This window comes from Camellia sinensis, chromosome 4 (genome assembly GCF_055761805.1).
Source record: "Camellia sinensis isolate YWXY chromosome 4, ASM5576180v1, whole genome shotgun sequence".
NCBI lineage: Eukaryota > Viridiplantae > Streptophyta > Magnoliopsida > Ericales > Theaceae > Camellia > Camellia sinensis.
This window is the reverse complement of record NC_138964.1, coordinates 138,700,289-138,726,176: the sequence shown is the minus strand read 5'-3', so window position 1 is coordinate 138,726,176 and position 25,888 is coordinate 138,700,289. Positions and strand designations below refer to the sequence as shown.

Below are 25,888 nucleotides of genomic sequence, written 5' to 3'. Positions count from 1 at the left end.
CCAAAAATGCTAGCAAGTATGGCTTAGATACAAAGCAAAATAAGGCAAAAAAGAGGAAAAAATGACTCACCCTTGTAGACCAATGGACCAGCAGCTCTTGGACCAAGTTTGGAAGCTCTTCACCTCTGGAAAGCAGCCTCAAGTTCCAGGAATGGAGGATGGAGGCCTTGTGCTATGAGGTGCAGGGTAAATGGTGTAGGACTAAGTGTGTTTTGAGGGTTGGAATAGAGAGAGAGGGAGATTTAATGCAAGAGCTCCAAAACAATTTTTGTAACCCCCTAAAATGTAGCTGGGGGTGCTGGTTATATAGGCAAAGGAATGGAGGAAAGGGGGGGAAAATCAAATTCAAATTTCCCCCCCAAAAGGCCCCCCTTCGGATACAGGATCTGGGAGGAAACAAAGGGTGCAGTTGTAAGGAACCAGGTGAGAGGGTCATGGCCGGCCAGGTTCAGAAGGTTTAGGAGGCCGGCCGACCACCTCCCATGGCCGGCCGACCAAGGGTCAAAAAGGTCAAGCTCAATTACTGGTCGGCCACCTCACAAAGGTGGTCTCCCATGTGTGCACAACACAACTATGTGGTTGAAACCCAGAAAAAGTGAACCAGGAGAGAGAAAAGACCATTTTTTAGAGGGGGTCAAAAGGGTCAGGCACAATTACTGGTCGTCCACCAAATATTGGTGGCCTCCCAGGTGTGTACAACACAAATATGGGGTTTAGGGTTCAAGAAAGTGGCCCGGGGGTGGTCAACATTGGCTTTTAAGTGAGGAAAACGGGCGTTAGAGAGCGATGAACAAATAAAACTGGATTTTCGGAACAATTGCTGGCCTCCCACCCTCCTACAAGCTTCCTAACTATGAAAATAAGGTCTCCACTAAAAATGAACCAAAACGGATACAAAACGGAGGTTCGGGGGACCGAAACGCGCGGTCCGGGGCCCCGAAAATGGGTTGTTAAGCACCGAAGGTGGCGTTCGACCACGAAGTTGGTCTCTTGGGCCACAGTGTTCCTCAAAAGGGAGTAAATAAGGTGTACGCCAAAAACCGGAGTAAACGGAGGTGGTTAGGCAGTCCTGAACCGAGGCACACGGCTGTCGGCTCCGAAAAACTAGAAACCGGGCTCCAAACGAGAAAATGGCCTACGACCACAAAACGTAGCCTACGGCCACTGAGAGATGATCTATGAGACCTCTCCCTCCCTTCGGCAAGAGAAAACAGAGAAAACAGAGCTTGGTTCGCAAACCGAGGCAAGGCACGAAAGAGTCCGGAAGTCCGGAGGCAAGGCTCGCAGCCGAGACTCTGAAACTTCTGAATGAGCACAATATGCAATATCACCGAGCCCTCAACTGGTGACGTCTAAGTCTTAAGGTCGGTCAAAAATGGGGTGTCTACAGTTGCCTCTCTTTGACAGAACTCGGAAGTCATAAGTGACGGGAGTGAATGTCAAAGCCTAGAGACGACCCATTTTTGACAGGGTCGAAGACTTAGACAAACAGGCAAGACAAACAAAGATGTACCCGCAGGCATGCCCGTAGGCAGGGACAAAATGCAACCGACAATGCAAGAAGCCAAAGGTAACTCAAGGATCATGCGAATGCAGCAAGCTGTAATGAAGCACATATTCACAATAGATGCAACAGTTTTAAGCAAGAATGCAAAGCAACAACTACATTTCATGCAGTTAAGAATGCGGAGAATTGTTCGATTCTCGCCACGTCTCACACGGAGAAGATACAATACCTGTGCGGTTCGTCTGGTCACACCAGCCTCAAATGAACCGTACATACAATATCATGCCTGCAAAAGAAAAAAACTTGACAAGCACAACATAATTAGCAACACATGTTCAAAGCGATATTGAATGCAGACAATCGCGGTGTCGATAGAAAGGTGCATCGCAATGCAAGGAGTAACGCGCGTGACAACGCGGGTTTAGCACGAGGATTTGACAACACCTGTGAAACGTGCACAATAGTATGAGTGGTGTGCATGAGAATGCAAGTGACGTGTATAACAATGCAGAATAAATGTGAATTTGAATGCGAATTTGTCGTAAAACGACGAGCAAAGAAATGCGAGTTTTCGATGAGGGTGACTCAATTGCGACCTCCGGTTTACCTCCCGGAGGGGTCGCAACATGTTCGAAAAGGATACATCTCACTTTTGATGAGTAACGATAAAAAACGCATCGAAAGTTGGAGTTGAAGTTCCGGTAGAGCGATTTCGCGACGGAAAGTGCACTTCTCTTGTACTTTTTCAGGTCCCGGGGACTCCAATCCTTTCCAAAATTTGAAGAGAGCTTGGTGGGCACTTGGGGAACACCACCGACCAGGTCTTGTCCCAGGGAGAGGCCACCGACCAGCATCTTGCAAAGGGGGTGGTCGGCCTGCCACAAAAGGTGGTCGGCCGACCCCTTAGCCCAAATTCGGGGCAGTTCAGTCATTTTGCTCTCATTTCTTTAAATACACTCGGCCAAAGCTTCATTCCTCACAACCTCAGCTCCGAAAACACATTCTCTACCTTCCTAGATCATTTTCCTCTTCAATCTGAGCTCTATACGCGTTTTCCAACGCCCCACGCAAGTTGTTTTCGCGAAATCTTTCAGTTTTCATCACTTTGGACCGATTAAATTTTGATTTCGGTGTTTCTTTTCTCATTTTCACCACTTGAGGTAAGTTTGTCTCAACATTTAGAAGATTTCCTCGGGGGTTGACTTTTGTTGACTTTTTCATTTCCCGAGAGTTGACTTTTGTTAACTTTTTTTTTCAATTTTGGCTCATTTTTGCTCAGTTTTGCAGATTTTCTGAAATGGCTGGTCATTTTCCTCACGGTGGAGGTCCTCCAGGCGCTGGGGATGATCCCGATATTATGGCTCTGCCCCCGAGGGTTCGACCCTTCATACCCGTGAGGTACACCCCTCGGGCACATATCCTTCCACGGGCTATTTTTTACCACTTCACTGATTTTGATGATCGAGTGCCTGGGGATCTGCTTTTGCGAGAGCCAGAGTCTCACCTCTCTCATGAGGCACGAGAGGTATTTACTTCGCCTTTTTTACATTTCTGCAACGTATTTCGCATTTTTGTACGTTTCATGCTTCTTGCTGTGCATATCTGCTCTTTTTAGCACGTAACTTGTTCTGACGCTTAGCCCATGATAGAGTATTCTGTTTGCGTTTTGAACGTTTGAATTTCTGATCACGTAGCCCATAACCTGATGGTGAACACACAGCACACATATATGTTGACAGTGGAACACACAGCCCAAACTCTGAATTTCTGAACACGCAGCCCAAGTTGAAGGTGAACACACAGCATACACTTGTTGAGAGTAGAACACGCAGTCCAAACTCTGAATTTCTGAACACGCAGTCCATTGTTAAGGTGAACACACAACACACACTTGTTGAGAGTAGAACACACAGCCCAAACTCTGAATTTCTGAACACGCAGCCCATTGTTGAGGTGAACACACAACCCACACTTATTGAGAGTAGAACACGCAGCCCAAACTCTGAAATTCTGAACACGCAGCCCAAGTTGAAGTGAACACACAGCCCACTGATTTGTTGAGAGTAGAATACACAGCCCAAACCCTGAATTTCTGAATATGCAGCCCAAGTTGAGGTGAACACACAGCCCACTGATTGAGAGTAGAACACACAACCCAAACTTTGAATTTCTGAACACGCAGCCCAAGTTGAGGTGAACACACAGCCCACTGATTTTGAAATTTGAACACACAGCACAAATATTTTGAATTCTGAACACGCGGCTCATTGCTGAGGTGAACACACAGTCTACATTGATTAAGAGTCGAACACGCAGCCCGAACACTTGAATTCTGATTTGATTTTGCATATAGCTTATACATTTCATTTGCACGCAGCTTGATTATTTCATTCTGAAACTGAATATATGTATTCACTGTGAATGCAGGTGTCCTCCCGTGTTACACGGGGATATGGCTCCATTGTTGCGAGAGATTGGTACGCGGAGCTCCTAGAGGCCGTCCGCGATTGGGTTGATCTAGCAGGATTCGGGCCCTTTTGTGCCGAGATATCTCGCTATCCAGCTAGCAGGACGTTGATGGGCGCCCTGGTGGAGAGGTGGTGGGACACCACCAACTCCTTTCATTTCTCATCCGCCGGGGATATGACCATGACCCCGTTCGACTTTGCCGTATTGACCGGCCTTGACGTGGGAGGCTGGGCGATCCCATATGACGAGGATATGGGCCAGTGAGAGGCCGCTTGGATCTACTTACTGGGAGCTCGTCCACCGGTCGACCTATCCTTGGGCCGAGTCCCGTACACTTGGTTTTCTTCACATTTTAGGCATACTGAGCCCGAGACTCTGGAGGAGATTACACAGTACGCTTGCGGGTTTCTGATGTTCCTCTTCGGGACTACTCTGTTCTCCGACAGGGGGAACACCGTTGGGCTATATCTGCTGGGTGCCCTGGCAGACCTCACACAGGTTAGTTGGTATGATTGGGGTGGCGCCAGCTTGGCTACCCTTTATTGCTACATGAGCGCGACCTCCCGCGGACGGGGGAACATAGTTGGCGGCTACTGGAGAGCCTGGGAGGTACCTTCTACCCTCTTGATTTACATTTCTGTTTTTCAATGTATGTATTTGCATACACGGCACACTTTATACTTTGTCTTGACATCCTGCACTCAGCATTCTGTATTCCGATGGTTTTTGCCCTGTTTTTCGCAGTTATGGGTTTTCGCATATTTTCCCATACTAGCGCCAGAACTGGAGGTGGAGGCGCCCCTTGTGACCCTTTACTCGCTTGTTTTCGAGGGCCAGTACCGGCCGCAGCCTCGGGAGACTATTCTCTACCTACGGTAGTACTTCGACACGGTGCGGCCGTCAGAGGTAATCCAAAACTCCCAATTCCCAATGTTTTCATCTTTGGTTTATTCCGTGCATCTGTGATTTCTGATCAGCCTATGCATTGGTTACCCGCAGATTACCTGGCAGCCCTGGTTGCCTTTGGGTGGGGACCTTCGATTTCAGTTTGCCGGAGGATGGGCTCTTCCCGGTATAGGATCTTGTTCGAGGGGCCAGTTGGTAGGGCCTGGTTCCTGGGAGAACGTTTTCTTCGTCAGACTATGGGCTTTCCTGAGCCGAGTGTTCCCTCAGCACCTCCGGACGGTATGCGGCTCGCTGATAGGCTCACTCCCCAGGGTGTCATTGACGCTAGGCTGGGCACTGATGCACTGTTGTATATAGAGGACGGGGAGTACGCGATCTACTGTCACACCTACTTGATGCCTCCGTTGACAGGTGTCCGTACTCCCTCGAGGAGGTCCACTGACATGCCGTCTTTGAGTCGAGCTCGGGCTGCAGGCGCCCCTTCTACTAGCAGGGCTGGCACATCGAGAGGAGGGGTTGGACTGGTCCCCCCGATTCCTCCGACTCATCATCATGCCAGATGGCCAGACATGCCGACCGAGTTGACAGGATGGCGATACGGGACCTCCTACCCGATTCCGATAGAGCCTCCCATGCCTGATCATCGATATGTCATTGATCCCGACTCACCGCCGGTACGCCCCACTGCTTTTCATCTATCATTCAAATACTTAGACATTCCTTTATTCATTGATGATTTGAGCTTGTATCTGCAGCCACCTAGAGAATACATGGAGGGGGTGATCGAATTGGTGGCCTCACTCGAGGGCATGGTCTTGCGGAGAGAGGCGTAGCTGTCCATCATGGGTTTCCAGGTACTCTTTAGTTTTCTCACATTTATTGTACTTCTGACGACATGTTGACCTTGAACATTTTACTACTTTGATTATTTGTATGTGTAGAGCACATCTGACACATCGCATTCATATACTGTATCTGCATGCACCCTCATTTCATGTAGTTTGTTTGCATCTGTATCTGATACACACATTTTGAGCTGATGTATTCAAATTGCGCTTTTTATTTTCAGATGCCTCCAGTATATCCGCCACAGATCGGGCCATCTCGACCTTCTCGGGGAGCCGGGCCATCTCGGCCTTCTCGTGGGCGGGGAGAGGGGAGTCTTCCCGCAAACGCAGGGCACATATCATAGAGGAGGAGCCTGATGAGGACGATGAGGAGGAGGAGGCTACAGATCATCAGTCAGAGACCTCTGCTGACAGAGAGGAGGGTTCCGACCCTGGTTCCGGGAGTGGAGAGGAGGCTGAGGAGGATCCTGAGGATGACAGTTCCGACTCAGATGGTGCCGGTGGTGCAGAGCCTGTTCCGCAGAAGAGGACGAAGAGGGCCACTTATTCCTGCTCTTGAGAGCATTGGTGCAGCTGTTTCCTGCTTTATTTATATTTTTTACTAGTAGTTGTAGCACATTGTACATTATTAGGCAGTTTTATTTTCTGTAAAACTTATACCTTTGCTGTAAAATGTTGTAACAAAGGAAGCATGATGGAATGAAACAGCTTTTTTGAAAAAAAAGTGTTGTACTTTATGTTCTCAGCATCGCATCGCATCATTTTGCAAGTAAAGAGATTGAACGGTAAATGTGCATTGTGTATGTGCCAAGTCAGGTAGCGAACCGACACGACAAACTAAACAACCCAATCTTATTGAGAAACAACAAAAACCTCAGCAAATTTACAACTCGATAAGCAAAACACAACAAAATTGATAAACTAAGAGTAACAACTCAAATGCACAAGACTCGGCGACTCGATTAAACAAGACTCGGTAAACAAAACAGCTCGACCAATAAAACAACAACTCGATAAGCAAAACAACAACTCGATAAGCAAGATTTAACAACAACTCTATAAACAAAGTGTATTTCGGACGATTTGGGCGACGAAATGCATCCGAAACAGAGAGAAATGGAGGCTTTTGACACTCCCGATGCATGGAAATGCTAGGAACTTTCTTATGGAAAGTAAAACAGGGCCAAATATGCAGATTGCAGCATGGCCGACCACTTTTGGGAGCTGGCCGACCAGCTTTTGCATTTGAGGGGGGGGAGAGGTGGCCGGCCTACCAGAAAAGGTGGCCGGTCGGCCACTTAGCTCAGCAACCACCAGTTTTTCGACACGTGTCCCCCCGAACAGTGCCTTATCCCCTTTAAAAGTCCTAACTCCGTGGCTCATTCATTTCATCTCAGTTTTGCACCAAAATGGAAGCGTTTCTCGTTGAAAATCTCACAGCTTGGATTGCTTCTTTAGACGGCTCGGAAAAGTTGAACTTCCGGGGCTTTGGCTTGAATGCACTATTCACGCTGAGCCGTACTCCGCTACACCTTCCCTTCCTTCATGCCACGACAAGGTTTTGGAACCCGGTAACATATGTCTTTAGCTTCGGCGGGCAAGAGGTATGTCCAACTTTCGAAGATTTTCAAGCTTTGATGGAATCCGAAAGTTGTGAAGAGATCTTGCCTCAGTTTCGCTTTGGTCATGCCCAAGCTTTAGGGCGGATGTATGGACTCACCACGCATGACGCTCGGTCTCTGACCTGTAATGGGGAACTGGACATCCTTGGATTGATTTATCGCTTTTCTGACGCCGGTGACCGTGGCGACCATCATTGGCAAGGTTTCCGACAACAGGCCCTTTGCTTGTGTATGCTATCTCACTTTCTGCTTGCGTCGGGCTTTGGTGGATCTAGCATTCGCCTGATTGAAGTTGCTCAAGGCTTGAAGGATGGAAATAGTTGTATTGCGATGACACTAGCTGAGACGCTGATGGGCTTGGATGCTTTCCATCGCCGGGAGACGATCAGATTTGTGGGGAGTCCACTACTGCTGCAGGTAATGTTTCCCACCTAATCTCACATATGTAATGCTCACATCACTCGGCCCTCAGGCTCGGTTTTTTTTTTCACAAAACCCTTGTCTTTCTTTTCTCTCATCGCACATCTCTCTATTCTTTATTCTCTCATTTTTCATCCCTCTCCAGGTATGGTTGATGGATAAATTGCAAGTTGTGAACTCTTGCCCAGCTTACTCAGCTCGCGGCTACTTCTTTCGACAACGCCTAGTCGATGCCTTTGATGAGGGATGGTGGTTTGACTGGATGTGTAATTTGTCTGCAGATCGCATCGCCTGGCGCTGCCCTTGGCTCAATCTCCCGGCAATGAGCTATAGTATGTTCCGGTAGACCGGGATCCAGTTGGTTGGTCTGACTCACTGTGTATTCTACTTTCCGTTCCGGTTCCAACGCCAGTTTGGTCATGATCAGACTTGCCTGCCAGAGGGGATAGAGTATCCGGCTGCTTTCCCAGTTCGAGGTGCACAGTTTGCCCGATATGCCACAGCATGGAGGACGAGAGAACTCCTGGCCCCCGCTCCCACTTTCAGTTTCACTTTGTCTGACGAGTGCTTGGATTGGCTTAATGAGGAGGCACAGATTGGGCCTAGCTTGGCATCAGAGGCTTCGACCAGCTCTGGGAGGGGGCGCAGGGATACTTGACTTGACTATGCCCCAGATTTATTGCTTTATTAGTACTTTCAAGTTTTCTTTATGAAAACAACTTCAATTGTATGCAAGAGCAGGAGAACTCTGTTTTGAAATCAATGAAATTGAAGGTTGTGGTACTGAAAATTTTCCGCTTTGGTCCAAAAATGGTCTTAGTTGTAGAAAGATTAATTTGAACAAAGTCAACTTTTATTAAAACTTTTCAAAACCATTTTCAATATGGATCAGAACTGGACACGCCTGAGGTCTGTCACTGAGATGCACAACCTCGGATCCCTGCAACTGGAAAGTTGCCCCTAGTCTGAAGAGTACCGCGGCACTGCATGGCAACGGAAAGTTACCCCTAGTCTGAATAGCACGGTACCGGAGATTCAAACGGAAGCTGATAGACAAAGATGACTGAGATGATCAAATGGACAAAGTTGATCGGGGAAAAGTTTATGACTGAACTTCAGGATGAAGTTGCCTACGTATCCCGAAGATGAGAATCAAGCCTTACGTAGTTCAGGCTTAGGTTCACTCGAGTATTTTCACTCTCCTTTTACGCTCTAACTTTTGCCAAGGCCGCCCTTTGCGGGTTTTCAACCTTGCGAGCTCAGTTTTTATGTTTTTCCAATTTTTTTATGCTCTAACTTTTGCCTAGGTCGCCCTTTCGGGTTTTCGGCCTAGCGAGCCTCTCAGGAGTAATATTTCTTCAACTTGTCCATGTTGATCGGTTGGGAAAATTCTAGGCCATCTAGGTCCATTAGAACCACAGCTCCACCTGACCAGATAGCTTTAATGATGTAGGGACCAGTCCAATTGGGTTTGAACTTGCCCCTTGGGTCGTGGATGGGAGCTCGGTTGTCCTTGAGCACCAAATCTCATTCTTTTAGATTCCTGGACTTAACTTTCTTGTTGAAAGCCCGGGCAATTTTGCGCTGATAGCCTTGAACATGGTACAGTGCTTTCAGTCTTCTCTCATCAAAGAGCATGAGTTCCTCAAACCTGCTCTGCTGCCAATCTGCTTCGACTATTTGACATTCAGCCAATATTCGCAATGATGGAACCTCAATCTCGATAGGTAGAACGACCTCCATCCCATAAACCAACGAATACAGAGTCGCTCCGGTAGAAGTTCTAATTGAAGTCCTGTAGCCCCACAGAGCAAATGGCAACTTATCTGGCCAATCCCGGTAGGTTTCCACCATCTTCTACAGTATGTATTTGATATTCTTGTTGGCGGCCTTGACCGCTCCGTTGGTTTGCGGCCGGTATGTGGATGACTTATGAAAAGCCACGTTGTATTTCTTCAACAAGTCAATCACTTCCTTCTTGAAGTGGGAACCATTATCTGAAATGACCTCGTTTGGGACCCCGTAGCGGCAGATGATGTTGTTTCTGATAAATTTTGCAACGTGCGACGCCTTCAACACGACATATGATTGGGCCTCGACCCACTTTGTGAAATAATCTATCGCGACCAGGATGAACTCATGCCCATTCGATTCTTTTGGAGTGACAGCCCCGATCACATCGATTCCCCAAACTGAAAATAGCCATGGCGAAGTCATGTTGTACAGCTTTGACGGCGGGATGTTCATGCGATTTCCATGGATCTGACACTTGTGGCATCGCCGGACAAAACCGATACAATCCTCCTCCATGGTGGACCAGTAGTAACCCTGTCTGAGGATCTTCCGTGCTAGCATTACTCCGTTCATATGTGCACCTCATTCTCCTCCATGGATGGCCTCCATCAGGCGCTTTGATTCCTCGGTTTCAACACATAGCTTATGCATTCTCAGATGGCCTCTCTTATACAGCTTACCCCCACAGATGATGAACTGAACGGCCATTCTTCTGATTGCCCTTTTATCCTTGGCATTTACCCCTGGCGGATATGCTTCATTCTCCAAGAAATTCCAAATGTCATAATACCAGGGGTTTTCGTCCTGAACCTCATCTATAGCAGCGATCGACTCATAGGCTGGCGCAAATTTCTGGTCAATGATGACTGGACGCATCCGATTCCAAACGTGATGTCTATCATGGAAGATAGAGTTGCTAAAGAATCTGCGAACCTGTTGTTCTCTCTTGGAAGATGAACAAAGTTTAGCTTTTCAAACCGAGGAATTAACAAGTCCAAGGTCTGGTGGTACATCATCATTTTTTCTTCTTTGACCTTCCAGTCTCCTTTTGCTTGAGACACAACAAGGTTTGAATCCCCGATGACGTCCAATCGTCTTGCTCCTAGTTCCAGGGCCGCTTCTAGACCAGCAATGCATGCCTCATATTCTACTTCGTTGTTCGAGACTTTGAACCGGAGTTTGAAGGCTAGAGGGATACGGGAATTGTCGGGTGCTATCAGCAACACTCCTATCTCATACCCGTACTGATTTGACATTCCGTCAAAGTACATCGTCCAATAGTCGTCGTCGATGTGCAAAATGGCTTCATCTGGGAATAAGTATTCAACTGCTTCACCTCCTTCTACTGGATGATTGGCTAAGAACTCTGCCACTGCTCTCACCTTGACTGCCTTGCGTGTCACGTATTTCAGGTTGAATTCGGAGAGCAACAACAACCAACGAGCTAGCCTACCCGTAAGTGCCGGTTTCTCGAAAAGATATTTGATGGGATCGAGTCGTGAAACCAACATTACGGAGTGAGCTAACAGGTAGTGTCGCAGCTTCCTGGTAGCCCATACCAAAGCTAAGCAAGCCTTTTCCAACGGCGTATAGTGAGTCTCATACTCTAGCATCTTCTTGCTCAGATAGTAGATGGCTCTCTCCACTTTGTCCTCCGATTCTTGCACGAGCATGCAGCCCATTGTGGTCTCGGTCACTAAAAGGTATAATATCAACGGTTTCCCTGGCTCTGGCGATGATAACACGGGCAGGTTCTGCAGATATTCCTTGATCTGTTCAAAAGCAGCTTGACATCGACCGTCCCATTGGAATTTCTTGCCTTTCTTCAGGAGACCAAAAAGTGGTTCACAAGTCAAGGTTAATTTTGAGATAAACCGTCTTATGAATTGTACTTTACCCAGAAAGCCTCGCACCTCCTTTTCAGTCCTTGGTGGTGGCATTTCTAAGATGGCCTTGATCTTTGAAGGGTCGACCTCGATGCCCCTTTGTGTAATCAGAAATCCCAACATTTTTCCAGTCGTAACACCGAACGTACACTTCTGAGGATTTAGCCGCAACCGAAATTCTCTGATCCTTTGAAAGAACTTTTGCAAGGCGATGTAGTGGCCCTCTCTTTCTTTGGACTTGACAATCATGTCGTCCACGTACACCTCAACCTCTTTGTGGATCATATCATGCAATATTGTAGTCGCGGCCCATTGATATGTAGCTCCAGCATTCTTTAACCCAAACGGTATCACTCTGTAGCAGTAAGTCCCCCACGGGGTGGTGAAAGCAGTCTTTTCCCTGTCTTCTGGTGCTATCACTATCTGATTATAGCCTGAGAAACCATCCATGAATGAGAGCGAAGCATGCCCTGCTGTGAAGTCCACTAACTAATCAATATGCGGCAAGGGAAAGTCGTCCTTCGGACTAGCTTTGTTCAAATCCCTGAAATTTACGCACACTCGGATCCTGCCATCCTTCTTCGGCATTGGGACGATGTTGGCAAACCAAGTCGGGTATTCGGATACCAGCTGGAAGCTTGCGTCGATTTGCTTGGTGACCTCTTCTTTAATCTTGAGAGCTCAGTCCGGGCGAATCCTTCTGAGTTTCTGCTTGACGGGTCGGGCCTCGGGGTCAAGAGGGATCCGGTGCTGTACAATCTCAGGATCGATTCCAGGCATGTCTTCGTAGGACCACGCAAAAAGGTCTTTGAAATCTTTTAATAAAGCGACTAAGCGCTCGCGTTCCTTTGAAGACAACGTGGACCCGATCTGGACCAGCCGCGGGTCCTTCTCAGTACCAATATTTACTGTAGTGATTTTATCAACCAGGGGTTTAACAAATCTTTCCTACTCTTGTTCAATTAAGCATTGCAAAACCGGAGGAACTTCGTCCTCGTCGTTTTCATCAAAATTTTGAAAGTCTGAGTTAATGCAATAAATCAAGGGCACAGAAAAGTACTCAGAAACCATAGCTACTTGATTCTCATTAAGCACATCCAAATCGTCCGATTCTTCGGTTACAACAGACTCAAAAGAGAAAGAAAAAGACGACCTGGACAAGACTGTGGCATCCGGGTTATCATCCCCAGGACTACTAGACTCAGACTCAGTCGAGCTGGAACCTGATTCCGACTCACAAGACTCGGTAGAATCAGATTTCGTCTCACTACCTGACTCGGTACTGCTAGACAAAAATCCCTCTTCATACTGCCAAATGAGAGAGGGTGCGATAGATGCATCCAAAATAGTTGCTGGCGGGCCCGCAGCCATTCCATTTCCGATCACGTATACCGAGAAGTTATTCCCCAAGCACTCCTGGTCGATCGGAGGATCTGAAAGTAGACACGCCAGTGTACCCTCATTTCAAGTTCGGTGTCCTCAGACTGCACTTTCTTACTCTGTTCAACCTCAGCTGATGGGTATGTCTGCTCTTCGGCAACGTCATCCCCGGATAACTGCAGGTCAAAGAAAATCTCAAACCCCAGCACGCGCTTCCTCTCCGCGTTCAGCCACGGCTCTGGGAAGCCGCAAAATGGAAAGTCCTCCCTCTCCCGGACGAAGCGTCCGTTTAGGGTACCCTGAATGGGCCTATGCATCAGCTCAAAAGGCTTCCCGGCCTGCTTTACTCTGTCTCTTCCAGCCATTTCCTTTCCCTTCCTTACCCAGTCCTATTTGGTGGGTAGATATCCCAAGCCAAAGGTATGAGGGTTGTGTGGCACTTCGGCCAATGTTGCGACGCCCTTCCAGCCACTCCTTCCTAATCCCATCCCGGGGATGTGTTGTAGCTTGTTCATGAGGTATACAGATTGAGCACTGACATATACTCCCTCATTAACGACCATGATATTCTGCACAACCCGGGCCTCAGCCAAAGTAAACCCTAATAAGAACAAATCCTCCGTGCCATGTTCAATTTCCAAGACTGGTGTAGACACTTCTGGCGGTGGATGGATTGATGAATTCCCGAAAACAATAGCTACCCCTTTCCCGTGAGGGTACTTCAACATCTGATGCAAAGTGGAAGAGACTGCCTTGACCTGGTGCAACCACGGTCGCCCCAAAAGTAGGTTAAAGGTTGCGGGAACGTCCAAGACATGGAATTCAATGTTGTGTTGTCTTGGACCAACCTGGGTCTGAATTTTGACAGTCCCCATCACCTCCCTGCTTGTATTATCATAGGCTCTGATCACTTGAGTAGTTGGCACGAAGTCCGCGGGCTTCAACCCGATTGCATATGTCGTCCTTGACGGGCACACGTTAATGGCGGATCCCGTGTCGATAAGAACCACTGGCACCCACTTGTCTCTACATTCCACGAAGATGTAAATGGGTTTGTTATGATTTGCGCCCTCAGGCGGTAGTTCTTTGACAAAAAAGGTCAACGTCGGGGAACCTCCTCCCGGAAAAATCAATCCAACTAGCTGCTCTGGTGTGGTGTCTATAGAAAGCTTGGCCTTGTCCATGGCAGATAGGATAGCCTGTCTGTGCACCCGTGAAGCCATAAGCAGTCCCCAGATGGAGATGTCTGCTTGTATCTTCTTTAACTGCTTCAGTATAGCCTCTTCTTCAATTTGCTTTTCTTTCTGTCTCTCAGCTTCCTTATCCTTTCCGGATGCTTCTGGCTGGTCCAGGTGCAGGGGCTTGAAATACTGCCCGCTTCTCGTCATATGGTCGACCTCTCCGATATACCAGGTGTCGTCCGGCTGATGGTTTCCCCAATCTTCATCTGTGCGGGCAAGACATAAATCATCGTCCTCCCACCACATTCTATCGGCCGCCGACAGATACCTGTCCGGCCCCGGTATGATCGTACTCGCAGTACCTTTAGTCCACATGCCCGCAGCATCTTCTATTCTTGTGCCCACAGCACCCTCGGCCCCTTCATGGGCTTTTGCCTTCCTGATTCTCTCGGAATCCCAAAACTTTTCTTGTTCCGCCTGTATTGGTGCAGTTTGTGGTTCAACTTTCTCTTCATCCACAATGCTCAAGTCCCGAGCAAAATTCTTCGTACCGGCGCTCTCCGGCAATGTATTTTGACTTCCAGCCCTTCCGGCCACAATTGATACTCTCGCCCCTGCCGGGCCCTGTTCTGGTTGGGCCTCTTCCACCACATCCGGTTGATCATCCAGCCATCCAGTGGCCTCTGCCGATTCCTCATAATCAAACCAGTTGACTGCCGCGCCCCCTGATTCTTGGTCATTAAAAAACTGTAGGTTGGCAAAGTCCTCCTCCACAGCCGTCAAATCATTTGCCCCTTACTCAAATCCATCCCCCTAGATCACACACAACTCTTCCTTCTCTGGTAATTCTATAGCCAGCCCAATCTGGCCTGTTGACAAGATGTACTCACTCGGATCGTAGGCTTCCCCAGCAAAACTCTCAAACTGTTCAATCCCAGACTCAACAATTCCATTCTTTTCTGAAGTCTGCCCTACCCCATCTTTGATGGTCACCACCGTCGGCTCTGGCTGGGTTGTGGAGATGTCCAACATGCACAAAGAGTCGGTGCAGTCAGGAAGGAGCACCTCCGGCTTGGGTAGGTGGGATGGGGTAATATAGATACTAGGATCGTAAAATGCGACCCCAGTTTGGATAAAATTGATTCTATTGGGAGGGGGAGCTTGGTTATGCGGTGGAAGATGATTGGTTGTGACATTGGGTTTGTCAGGAGGCGCAATCACCTGCTTGTCAATAAGATCTTGGATCTCGTGACGCAATCTAAAACAACGGTCGGTGTCGTGACCGTGTTGTTGGTGATACGCGCAGTATTTTGCTGGGTCATGAGAGGGAGGGAGTGGATTTGGTAGTGGCCTCGGCTCCAGGGGCTTCAAATGCTTTTTCCTGATTAATACCCCCAGAGCTTTGGACAGGGGCATGTATAAGGGTGTGAAGGTTCTTTGGCCTCTGGGTTGGTATTTGGTGGTCTGCGTGTTGCTTCCGGATGCACCGGAGAAAGGCGTGGCTGCCATGGGTCTTGGAAGGGGAGGGGGAATGGTGGTGACCATGCTCACCTCTGAAGCTCTTGCACCTGCAGCGCCACTCGGGCCTGCATTGTTGTTACAGTTGAAAGTCCTCCTTGGTTGCTCCTTATCTTGGTCGATCAGACCCTGTTTCATTACATCTTCAATCTGTACCCCCATCTCGTGCAGATCTGAAAAAGTGGAGAAGGGCAGTACAATCATCTTTTGCATCAATTTTGGCTGGAGATTGCGTACAATCATCCTGATCTGGTCTTTATCGGTGGGCCTTAAAGTCATCATCGAAGCCTTCGCCCTCCACCGGGTTACGAAATCCGAGAAACTCTCCTTGGGCTCCTGCCTTGTTGTTTCGAGATCATGAGTTGTAATCTCAATTTGGGTGTTGTAAGAGTATTGTGCAACAAAGGCTTCAGCCATTTCATCCCAACTCCACTTGACATCATCCTTCAACTTTGCATACCAGATGGCGGCTACACCCGACAGGGTCCGGCCAAATAGTGAAAGCTTCTGGGGTCTAGTTAGGCCCATTGGCCGCAGTATATCTGAGAATAGCCGGAGGTGGATCATGGGATCCCCAGACCCGTCGAAGCGATCGATCTACGGCATTTTAAATCTATCCGGTAGCGTCACAGCCACGTCAGTATATCCGTCCTCGATATCTGGGATAGCCTTTACCCCCTGGGATTTTTTGAATAGCTTCTCGAGCTTGCTCAATTTCAGTGCTGTATGGTCTACCTCGAACTCGAAGGGAGAGTCCGGTTGATTGACAGGCGTAGGTGCCTTAGATAGCTGGGGTAGAATTGGGGGCGGAGCTGGCCCTGTTGGTATGTCCGTATCTGCCTGGACATTTGGTGCTTTCTTGGGTGCCGGGATTCCTGGTGGGGGAGGGACCGGGTGTGAAGCAGATGCTTTGTTGTTGCAGCCTGGCAATTAATTCTGCTTGCTGGGCCCTGATCTCAGCCTGTTGTTTGGCAAACTCATCCCGGCGAACAGCGTCCTGCTGCATGGCTCGCATGGCCTCTTGTATCTGACGCATCATTTCCTCAACTCCTGTTGGTACCGCCATACTGCCCTGATTTGTCTGAACTATTGGTAGGTCTATTTCTATAGCAACAATCGGGATCTCAATCTGACTGTCCACTGATGGGGTAATCCACTGCTCTGGCAACCTCTGCTCGGATACACTGCGTTTTCTTGGCCTCCGTCTGATAACTGGGGGTAGAGAGTGAAACACTGGTTGTCCGTCAACCAGATCCTCGGATCGATTGAGTCGACGACCTCTGGTCCACGGTGCTTGGGGAATATCTACTTGGTCGGAAGCAATTGTGCTAAAACTGCCCTAGTAAAAGATAAATAAAGCAATAAGGAAATAAATAAACAGATAAGCGGACAGCATAACAGCTTAAAGTAAATGCACAACACACAGCCGGGCATAACAACACACAGTCGGTAAGCTGAACACACACTGTCCTCAATCACTGATCATTATCCCTGAATCACTGTCCCCAAAGACTGAATCTGATACCCGCAGATAATTGATTCTAAAACACTGACTGATGCCCGCAGGCCTGATGCCCCAAACTCGCAAATTGATACATGCAACCCCTGTAGAGACACACTCTGACAGCACATAACAGATAATTGAGAGCCAAAACACCCCTATGTTGGGGGAGGGTTTCCCTGTCCTATTTTGTCAGGAGCTAAGGTTTCACTACGTACGCAGCGGTTTCAAACAACCTATGAACAGTTAAGCAACCTGCCCTAGTTTGGAATGGTCACTATGGATCCGAATATGTACTAGGTCGAATGGTCAAAAAGGGTGCCCCGGTAAAACCGGGGTTTGTGTTCCTATACTGGCAGAGCCCATAACCGGTCAGCCTTATGGTCATGCCTTGACAAGACAACTCTCCGGCAAACCGTTCAGGAATAGTAGATGGCAAACACGGTGTCCTAGGCGCACCAATGCAAATGCAATGCAAAGAAACACACAAGTGTAGTCAAAACAAGATATCATGAGTTCGAGTCAAGTTCTCTAACTCTCCAACAGAGTTGCCAGAAATTGTAGACGTCCCCGAACGCCCCGGGAGGGTGAGTCCTGTTCTGTTCGTTTTGGGTTCACTACAGTTCGGACTCTCAAGTTGTCACGGTTCTGAATCTGAACCAAAGAGTCTAAATCCGGCAAATCGTTTTGAGAAAACAGATTTTTGAAAGTAGTGCCAAACATGGACTGCTTTGCCAGATACAGAGTCGCCACCTAAATGTTTTATTTTGGGGAAATTTAGGAAACCCTGACTCGTTGCCTAAGGCCACGTGTCCGTCATCACCAAAGTTGTCTCGGCTCGGGAACTTGGGTACGATTGGGGAAGGTCACTTCGTGAGCACCCCCGCTCGCCCGATCAAAGATCGGCCTCTACTAACCATGATAACTATTTTTGAAAACATTATGTGTTCTTATTCCGGTTATTAGCCTAGATTTACTATGTGATGCGCACAACATACAAGTATAGACTGGATCGCCTGAATTGGAACAAAACGTTTCATGTTTGTTTATTTTGAAAATGGTTTGATGATGCTACTCGCAAGTAGGATAAGACGTGGATTTGCCACCCTCGGGTGGGCTTAGAAGAACATGATTTGCCACTATCTAGTGGTCTTAAAAAAAACTCACAGTCAACGATTTGTTCCAATCCAAATAACCCAACCTCCACCCACAGGCATTCAGGCAGTTATATCACATAAGCAATTAGCCTCATGGTAAGCATGTTATCATGGCAGTCACTCACACGCATGCAAGGATGCTAAAGCATAAAACTTACCGAGTACTCCAAGCCAAAACAGAAGCTAATTAGAAATCCATGCATGATCCTAATTATACAGAAATGCCTAATGCAACACATGCAAAAATGCAACTATAGCAGGCTCGGCTATTCTAGACATGGCATATGAAATGCTACAGCTAACATGTATTCAACTTGGAATTGAAATACAATGCAGTTAGTATGATGCGCCGAGCCCGGTATATGCAAAACAGATGAATGAATGCAGTCCCGAATGAGTAATTATAGTCCAAATATGTACAAAACCCTAATTAATTAACAAATTAAATTAGGAAAACAATAAATTAGCGTGCAAGCCAGGGACTGCCTCAAATCTGCTCCTGATGATGAATGATGCATGCTCGGGTTGCTTTGTGCGGAGAATCCCTCGCGATGTCCCGGTTTGCCTCTGTTTGCAATTGTTCTTGGAATGCGTGTCGAGCTCCGGAAGGCTGCCGATTTCTGATTTGCTGCAACAGAGAGCAACAAAGGGGCATGGCAAAGTATTTTCACATATGTATGCATGACTACTCTTCGGGGAGTGTAGTCCTCGATCCTCGTGCCACCAATCACGCATATCGATGCATGATGGCCGAGGAGTCGAATTGCACGACTCGATATGAAATGAATGCACATATAAACACAACAAGACCTAAACCCCATCATGGATAATCCGGAGTGTCGGTGATCGAGAATTGAGACATGTTCCGTCACTCGGAGTACGAAACGTCCCTTGTTTCCCGTGCTCGGGCTAACTCCTATCCCAAGCACAATGCAATATGCATGACATGCATGAATGCAACTAATATACAACCTAGCATGCACAATGCTATGAGATGGCATACACAATGCACAATGTAACGAGGCATACACAATGCGCTAACATACAACCTAGCAAACACAATGCTATGAAATGAAATGACATACACAATGCACAATGGACTTACACCAACATTAGTGGACCTCAGCCATACTCACATCAGTAGCCATGAGATGAAAAATGAGACTCTCGAAATACGTGCACGCATGCACGCAAACCGAGGACCAAGCCTAAGGCAACAAATGCCACTCTACCCAAAGCATGGCAAGGCATGGAACATGGTATGCAAACATGCAAATTTCAGCGCTGAAATGTGATACAAAACAGCCCCGAAACAGGGAAACATGGCACCCGATGCATGGAATGAACCCCGAAATTCGAAACTAAGCACATGGAATGACTTACAGCTATACAAAGCATGCATTATTTGATGATGGAGCATGAAGACAGATGCAAGACAGTCCCAAAACATGCATATTTCCAGTTTATAACAAGTCTCAAAAATGAACACAAATAGGACTATTCTATTATGCAAAAATGGCCCTAAAAGAGAGATTAAACACAAAAGGACAGCAGCTGGACCCAAATGGCAAAGATCCCTTCAACAAAGTTGGAGAGGGGATCAAAAAAAGCCACTTTACAGTTTACATCAAGCCACGAAAATAATCACAAATATGGCCAAACTATCATGCAAGAAAATACCTAAAAGAAGGGGTAAAGAGACAACTGGCAGCTGCTGTTCTCAAACAGAGGAGAGCCCTTCAACAATGTTGAAGAGGGGCTCAAAAAAAGATATTTTACAGTTTATGGAAAGGTCCAAAACAGCTCAAAAATAAGCCTAAAATACTATGCAAAAATTGGCCTAAAAGAGAGATAAAGAGGCAAGTGATAGCAGGAGGCCTCAAACAGAGTAGAGCCCTTCAAAAATGTTGAAAAGGGGCTCAAAAAAAGTTATTTTACAGTTTATAACCAAGTCCAAAACAACTCACAAATAGGCCTAAAATACTATGCAAAAATTGGCCTAAAAGAGAGATAAAGAGGCAAGTGATAGCAGGAGGTCTCAAACAGAGAAAGACCCTTAATCAAATATGGAGATGAGCACAAAATATGACTATTTACAGTTTGGGTCGGAGCCCAAAAATGCTAACAAGTATGGCTTAGATACAAAGCAAAATAAGGCAAAAAAAAGGAAAAAAGGGACTCACCCTTGTAGACCAATGGACCAGCAGCTCTTGGACCAAGTTTAGGAGCTCTTCACCTCTGGAATAGAGGATGGAGGCCTTGTGCTATGAGGTGTAGGGTAAATGGTATAGGACTAAGAGTGTTTTGAAGGTTGGAATAGAGAGAGAGAGAGGGAGATTTAATGCAAGAGCTCTAAAACAATTTTTGTAACCCCCTAAAATGCAGCTGGGGGTGCTGGTTATATAGGCAAAGGAATGGAGGAAATGGGGGGAAAATCAAATTCAAATTTCCCTCCCAAAAGACCCCCCTCGGATACAGGATCTGGGGGGAAACAGAGGGTGCAGCTGTAAGGAACCAAGTGAGAGGGTCATGGCCGGCCAGGTTCAGAAGGTTCAGGGGGTCGGCCGACCACCTCCCATGGCCGGCCGACCAAGGGTCAAAAAGGTCAAGCTCAATTACTGGTCGGCCACCTCAAAAAGGTAGTCTCCCATGTGTGCACAACACAACTATGTGGTTGAAACCCAGAAAAAGTGAACCATGAGAGATAAAAGACCATTTTTTAGAGGGGGTCAAAAGGGTCAGGCATAATTACTGGTCGGCCACCAAATATTTTGTGGCCTCCCAGGTGTGTACAACACAAAAATGGGGTTTAGGGTTCAAGAAAGTGGCCCCGGGGTGGTCAACATTGGCTTTTAAGTGAGGAAAACGGGCGTCGGAGAGCGATGAAGGAATAAAGCTGGCTTTTCAGAACAATTGCTGGCCTCCCACCCTCCTACAAGCTTCCTAACTATGAAAATAAGGTCTCCACAAAAAATGAACCAAAACGGATGCAAAACGGAGGTTCGGGGGACCGAAACGCGCGGTCTGGGGCTCTGAAAATGGGCTGTTAACCACCGGAGGTGGCGTTCGACCACGAAGTTGGTCTCTCGGGCCACAGTGTTCCTCAAAAGGGAGTAAATAAGGTGTACGCCAAAAACCGGAGCAAACAGAGGTGGTTAGGTAGTCTCGAACCGAGGCACACGGCTATCGGCTCCGAAAAATCGAAAACCGGGCTCCAAACGAGAAAAATGGCCTACGACCACAAAATGTAGCCTACGGCCACTGAGAGATGATCTATGAGACCTCTCCCTCCCTTCGGGAAGAGAAAACAGAGAAAACAGAGCCTGGTTCGCAAACCGAGGCAAGACACGAAAGAGTCCGGAAGTCCGGAGGCAAGGCTCGCAGCCGAGACTCTGAAACTTCTGAATGAGCACAATATGCAATATCACCGAGCGCTCAACTGGTGACGTCTGAGTCTTAAGGTCGGTCAAAAATGGGGTGTCTACACATATATATAGAGAAGGGATTGAGAGGTTTCCTAGGAACTAAGTTCCCTAAGTGCAAATTTGTCAAAGTGCCATCAAGGCCCTTTCATCCATCACATGGCTAGCTACTTGGGCTCCAATATATATATATATATATATATGAGATATTTGTATTTATATACATAAAATAGGCACAAGTACATTAATTAATAAAATATTACAATTAAGATTTGAGATAAAATAAAAAAGAAGTATATAGGGACCATGTACAAATTTATGAACCCTTGATATTTATTATTAATATACTAATATTAGAAAATAATTAAAATAATAAATTCGGGTCCCGTTAAATTAAAGTGCAAAGAAATGCGAGAAACCAAACGAAAACGGTGTTACCGAAAATTAAGATTTTAAAGTGATTAATCGATAATTATAAGGTCTAATAATGAATAATAGGGTTTTAAAGGTGATTATTAATCTACTGGATCGATTAGGGTTTGCTCGAATTAATCAGCGATGCATCCCAATTCTAGGGTTTAAAACATAATTAAGTGAAAAATCAAGGACTTTATTGAAATAAATTCAAAGTTAGGGATTTGAAGTTAATTACAAAAATTAGGGTCTCTGCACACAGTCCGCTCGAGCGCAAGAGTTGACGCCCGAGCATTAAACACAATAAGTTGTTCCGCTCGAGCGCAAGAAGATTCGCTCGAGCGTAGAATACACTCTTCCAGTAGTTTTGTAGACTTATAAAATACTGAGAGTTCACAAAGCCCGCTCGAGCGCAAGAACACGCTCGAGCAGAGGAGCAGAATTTTGGACAATAAGAGCTTGGAAACCAAGCAACCAACCTGTCCCAAACGCAACCACAACAATCCTAAAGCTAAATTTAAGGAGATACCAAGGAAGTAAGATATAAACAACAATATGGAACCAAGAAACCCAAGTCCAAGATGCAAAATGGTCGAGTTAAAACCGAAATAGCTATATAATTTATACATAATGTTTAAATTTATTATTATCAAATATTTGTACTAAGAGTAAAACTAAAATATGACATATAATTTAGGGCGGCTTTATCTTCGATAATTTTTTAATATCTGAATGTATATATATACATATATTTTTGATCGACAAATGTTAATTATTAGTTGTTAGATTAGCACTTACGGAAGAAAATCTCTCCACCCTTGACAAAGCACATAAGCGCTTGCATTCCCTTAATTCAACCCTTCTAAGGGGAATTAAACACATAACCTCCTTAGGACTAAATATATGTAACTATCTGAATATATGTAACTATTTATTTCATAGTGGTAAAATAAATATATAATATTTTACATAAGTTGAAAATTTTTAAAAGATATGCGTAAAATATGTTCATAATTTTTATTTAAAAAATAAAAAATACTTATAGATATTTATTTACCAATTTAATAAATAAATATGTCAAATGATTCATAAGTTGGGCATAGAACAAGATAATTTTTAATGATTAGGTGAAAGCCATGTTGGCATAAATATATAAGACCATCTCCAACATTTAAGCAGAATCATCACCAAATTTGAATTTGGTAAAAAAAGCAACATTTTTGTCTCCAACGGTTTCATCATAATGATATCAAAATGAGAACGGCCCAAAAATTTCACCAAACTAAGGAGCTGCATTAAATTTCATTAAAATATTGAGCGTTTACGTTGGAAGTGAGTCCCACCAGACGACTAGCCGGACCACCGGTGGTCCTTGCATACAAAAAAAAAAAAAAAAAAAAAAATGCAAAGCTCCTGTGCAGTGCTTCGTAATGTTTATTCTTCCAAAGCTTGAACTTTTATGTGGGTTTTTCACTTGAATGCTTAACGCCATGACAAACGGTGTACCCCACTGCATATTTTAACTACTCCATATGGAAGAACGGATAAATACAACAATACACCCAGATTCACAGTTGATCACAAAAGCTTTGATCATGAGCAAGGAGCAAAATTTCTGCACTAATTTAACAAAGCACATGTATTGGGCATTCAATAGGATAACGAACTGAAATTCTAGGAAAATATCTTAACCTGAAGCAAGGAGTGAGGCCTCAATCCTCATAGTAGGAGCCCTCCACACTAAGATTAAAATGCTTGACGAATTTCAAGTAGATAATAATTCCCACTCATGTCAATTTTTGTGTCAAAAATTCATAAATAACTGGAATTCATCTCAAGCACATCTTCAATCATCCCAAAACCCAAACAATTATTTATATTAAAAAAGAAAATAAAATAAAAAGGGCAAGAAATAGGAAAAACAACAGAAACCCATTACAAGTTAAGCCTAAACTCAGAGAACCCACTTAGCAAAACACCCAATAAACATCACCCAAAAGAGTACCAACAAGCAGAAATCAAGAGAAAACAGTGAAGCGGAAGAAGAAGAAGAAGAAGAAGAAGAAGAAGAAGAAGAAGAAGAAGAAGTAGTACCTGGTTATAGTGGCTTAGCTGCAAATCCACCCTCCTCTCTCAAGACAGAGCTTCAAGCCTCAGAACCCTAAAAATTTCAAACACAGAGCTTTAAGCCTCAGAGACAAACTTGACAACCCAGAAAAGATAATTTATTAAAGAATTTTGAAACTCTTTCACTTGATAAAAACTCTCTCTCTCTCTCTGTGCACTTGATAAAAACTCGTTCACTTTTAAATGCAAAATAATTGACTATATTATCCACCCCCAAAAAAATAAAATTTGACTATAATATAAATGCATAAACAAGTTATGGAAGTGCTACAGAGACCTCTTCAATGGCAGCTTTTTCTTTCGTTCTACTATCTCAGGCTCCCCCTGTTCAAGACCTCTCTGTTCGTGAGTTTTGTCTTGTGGCTTTGCTTGACCGGTCGACGGGCAGGACGACTGGCCAGTCGTCCCACCGGACATCTATGCAAACTACAGTGCAACTATTGTAAATTGCATTTTTTTTAAAAAAATTAATGAATTATTGGAGATGCTCTAAATCATTTATGTGTAATTTTAATAAAAATAAATATAAGTTATTTGATTATAAATCATTTTTATTATATAATTTAGATAAATTTTATATTATTATTTAATTTTAAAATTAATTTTTAATTATTTATTTATAATTGTGCATAACACAACCAATGTCACTTTACAGTCTCTCAACACATAGCAAAAATAAAACTAACCAAGATTTTAAAAAGAAAAGTGATGTTTTTTTTTGGGACGCTTATTTATAAGTCATTTTTCAGACACTTAGTAGGCTAAGTCCTGTGTAATTTCTTATAGAGTCTTAAGTCCTATTTAGATAGGAATGTATTTCACAAGATCCTACATAAACGTAACGTAACGTGACGTGACACTCACTACAACAAAAACATACTTTAGTGGCACTACATTAGTGGCATATTTTTAGAAAATGTCACAAAAAATGATATTTAGTGGCACGTTTTTGAAAAATGCCACAAAACGACAAACATAAAAGGCTCTAGTGACATTTCAATGAACAAGTGTCACAAAACTACAACAAAAACATACTTTAGTGGCACTACACTAGTGGCATATTTTTAGAAAATGCCACAAAAATGATATTTAGTGGCACGTTTTTGAAAAATGCCACAAAACGACAAACATAAAAGGCTCTAATGGTATTTCAATGAACAAGTGTCACAACACTACAACAAAAACATATTTTAGTGACACCATACTAGTGGCATGTTCTTAAAAAATGTCACAAAAAGAATATTTGGTGGCATTTTTTAGAAAAATGTCATAGAGCCACAAACATACAAGGCTCTAGTGGCATTTCAATTAAAAAAAGTGTCACTTCACTACAACAAAAATGTCACTACAAAAACTTTTTATGAATATTTGCAATGGCATTTTTTAAAAAATGTCAGGACACTAGGTAGGTGCAAATTACTTTTTATGGCACTTAGGTGAAAAGTGTCATAAATAAATATTTTATAGCATTTTGAGAAATGCCATTAAGCCAAAAACTTTTCAAGCTTATAATGATATTTTTGAAAAAACAAAAAATGTCAATATATTTTCTAAATTTTTAAAATGCCGTAAATGATTAAAAATAAATGAATTAAACTCAATATACACTACAGGAAAAAGTATATTCGGCGACTAAATTTCCTGACCAAAAAAATTTGGTTTCAGCGACCAAAACAGCATTAGTTGCCAAAAGTAAAGCTTTTTGGCGACTAAACAATTTTAGTAGTCAAAAGTCT

General features: G+C 44.9%; 1 long non-coding RNA gene across 1 annotated transcript in view; it reads right to left on the bottom strand.

Moving 5' to 3' along the window:
- The window catches only part of LOC145789536 (uncharacterized), a 31,139-nt gene extending 6,661 nt beyond the window's left edge, over positions 1-24,478 (bottom strand). The window contains exons 1-2 of the long non-coding RNA XR_014327559.1: positions 24,430-24,478; positions 24,120-24,186 (exon numbers count right to left, since the gene is read on the bottom strand). This is a non-coding gene — a long non-coding RNA (uncharacterized LOC145789536). The remainder of the gene's footprint in view (positions 1-24,119; positions 24,187-24,429) is intronic.
- Positions 24,479-25,888: the final 1,410 nt, after the last annotated feature.